This window comes from Arachis hypogaea, chromosome 3 (assembly GCF_003086295.3).
Source record: "Arachis hypogaea cultivar Tifrunner chromosome 3, arahy.Tifrunner.gnm2.J5K5, whole genome shotgun sequence".
NCBI classification, from domain to species: domain Eukaryota; kingdom Viridiplantae; phylum Streptophyta; class Magnoliopsida; order Fabales; family Fabaceae; genus Arachis; species Arachis hypogaea.
In genome coordinates this window covers 71,721,377-71,724,451 of record NC_092038.1, presented here as the reverse complement: position 1 = coordinate 71,724,451, position 3,075 = coordinate 71,721,377, and the positions used below count along the sequence as shown (strand labels likewise).

The window sequence follows — 3,075 nt, the reverse complement described above, 5'->3', positions numbered from 1 at the left end:
CAAAGGGGTATCCTTGGGCCTTAAACACCAAGGATTCTTCATTCACTTGAATGATCAACTCTCCTCTATCAACATCAATCACAGCCTTTGCTGTGGCTAGGAAGGGTCTGCCAAGGATGATGGATTCATCCATGCACTTCCTAGTCTCTAGGACTATGAAATCAGTAGGGATGTAGTGGTCTTCAACTTTTACCAGAACATCCTCTACAAGTCCATAAGCTTGTTTTCTCGAGTTGTCTGCCATCTCTAGTGAGATTTTTTGCAGCTTGCACCTCAAAGATCCCTAGCTTCTCCATTACAGAGAGAGGCATGAGGTTTATACTTGACCCTAAGTCACACAAGGCCTTCTTGAAGGTCATGGTGCCTATGGTACAAGGTATTGAAAACTTCCCAGGATCTTGTCTCTTTTGAGGCAGTTTCTGCCTAGACAAGTCATCCAGTTCTTTGGTGAGCAAAGGAGGTTCATCCTCCCAAGTCTCATTTCCAAACAACTTGTCATTTAGCTTCATGATTGCTCCAAGGTATTTAGCAACTTGCTCTTCAGTGACATACTCATCCTCTTCAGAGGAAGAATACTCATCAGAGCTCATGAATGGCAGAAGTAAGTCCAATGGAATCTCTATAGTCTCATTTTGAGCCTCAGATTCCCATGGTTCCTCATTGGGGAACTCATTGGAGGCCAGTGGACGTCCATTGAGGCCTTCCTCAGTGGCGTTCACTGCCTCTCTTTCCTCTCCAAATTCGGCCATGTTAATGGCCTTGCACTCTCCTTTTGGATTTTCTTCTGTGTTGCTTGGAAGAGTGCTAGGAGGGAGTTCAGTAATTCTCTTGCTCAGCTGACCCACTTGTGCCTCCAAATTTCTAATGGAGGACCTTGTTTCAGTCATGAAACTTTGAGTGGTTTTGATTAGATCAGAGACCATGGTTGCTAAGTCAGAGTTATTCTGCTTAGAACTCTCTGTCTGTTGCTGAGAAGATGATGGAAAAGGCTTGCTATTGCTAAACCTGTTTCTTCCACCATTATTATTGTTGAAACCTTGTTGAGGTCTCTGTTGATCCTTCCATGAAAAATTTGGATGATTTCTCCATGAAGGATTATAGGTGTTTCCATAGGGTTCTCCCATGTAATTCACCTCTTCCATTGAAGGGTTCTCAGGATCATAAGCTTCTTCCTCAGATGAAGCTTCCTTAGTACTGCTTGGTGCATTTTGCATTCCAGACAGACTTTGAGAAATCATATTGACTTGTTGAGTCAATATTTTGTTCTGAGCCAATATGGCATTCAGAGTGTCAATCTCAAGAACTCCTTTCTTCTGACTAGTCCCATTGTTCACAGGATTTCTTTCAGAAGTGTACATGAATTGGTTATTTGCAACCATTTCAATCAGCTCTTGAGCTTCTGTAGGCGTCTTCTTCAGATGAAGAGAGCCTCCAGCAGAGCTATCCAAAGACATCTTGGATAGTTCAGAGAGACCATCATAGAAAATACCTATGATGCTCCATTCAGAAAGCATATCAGAAGGACACTTTCTGATTAATTGTTTGTATCTTTCCCAAGCTTCATAGAGGGATTCTCCTTCCTTCTGTCTGAAGGTTTGGACTTCCACTCTAAGCTTACTCAATTTTTGAGGTGGAAAGAACTTTGCCAAGAAGGCATTGACCAGCTTTTCCCAAGAGTCCAGGCTTTCTTTAGGTTGTGAGTCCAACCATGTCCTAGCTCTGTCTCTTACAGCAAAAGGGAATAGCATGAGTCTATAGACCTCAGGGTCAACCCCATTAGTCTTGACAGTGTCACAGATTTGCAAGAATTCAGCTAAAAACTGATGAGGATCTTCCAATGGAAGTCCATGGAACTTGCAATTCTGTTGCATTAGAGAAACTAATTGAGGCTTAAGCTCAAAGTTGTTTGCTCCAATGGCAGGGATAGAGATGCTTCTCCCATAGAAGTCGGGAGTAGGTGCAGTAAAGTCACCTAGCACCTTCCTTGCATTGTTGGCATTGTTGTTGTTTTCGGCTGCCATGAGTTCTTCTTCTTTGAAGATTTCTGTTAGGTCCTCTACAGAGAATTGTGCCTTAGCTTCTCTTAGCTTTCGCTTCAAGGTCCTTTCAGGTTCAGGATCAGCCTCAACAAGAATGCTTTTGTCTTTGCTCCTGCTCATAAGAAAGAGAAGAGAACAAGAAAATGTGGAATCCTCTATGTCACAGTATAAAGATTCCTTGAGGTGTCAGAGGAAAAGAAAATTAGAAGACAGAAGTAGAAAATTCGAACTTATCAAAGAAGATGGAGTTCGAATTTTGCATTAAGGAATAGTGTTAGTCCATAAATAGAAGGATGTGAGAAGAAGGGGAGTGATTTTCGAAAATTAAGTAAAAGATTTTGAAAACATTTTGAAAAACACTAATTGATTTTCGAAAATAAAAGTGGGAAAGAAATAAAGTGATTTTTGAAAAAGACATTGATATTAGAAATCAAAAAGATTTGATTGAAAGCTATTTTGAAAAAGGTGTGGTTAAGAAGATATGATTATTTTTAAAAAGATGTGATTGAGAAGATATGATTTGAAAAACATTTTAAAAAAGATTTGATTTTGAAAATTAATGACTTGGCTATCAAGAAAAGATATGATTCAAACATTAAACCTTTCTCAACAGAAAAGGCAATATACTTGAAATGTTGAATCAAATCATTAATTGATAGCAAGTATCCTTAAAAATGGAAAGAAATCAATTTTGAAAACATATGATTGAAAAGATATGATTTGAAAAAGATTTGATTTTGAAAAATTTTGAAAACTTGAAAAAAATTTGCATTGAAAACAAAATCTTCCCTCTTGTGCCATCCTGGCGTTAAACGCCCAGAATGGTGCACATTCTGGCGTTTAACGCCCAAAATACTACCCTTTTGGGCGTTAAACGCCCAACCAGGTACCCTGGCTGGCGTTTAAACGCCAGTCTGTCCTTCTTCACTGGGCGTTTTGAACGCCCAGCTTTTCTGTGTAATTCCTCTGCAGTATGTTCTGAATCTTCAATTCTCTGTATTATTGACTTGAAAAGACACAAATTAAAAATATTTTT

General features: G+C 39.3%; 1 non-coding gene across 1 annotated transcript; it reads left to right on the top strand.

Moving 5' to 3' along the window:
* Nucleotides 1-1,508: 1,508 nt before the first annotated feature.
* Nucleotides 1,509-1,616, top strand: LOC112793884 (small nucleolar RNA R71). The gene has a single exon (XR_003198572.1). It is a non-coding gene; the product is annotated as a small nucleolar RNA R71 (small nucleolar RNA).
* The last annotated feature ends 1,459 nt before the right edge of the window (nt 1,617-3,075 follow it).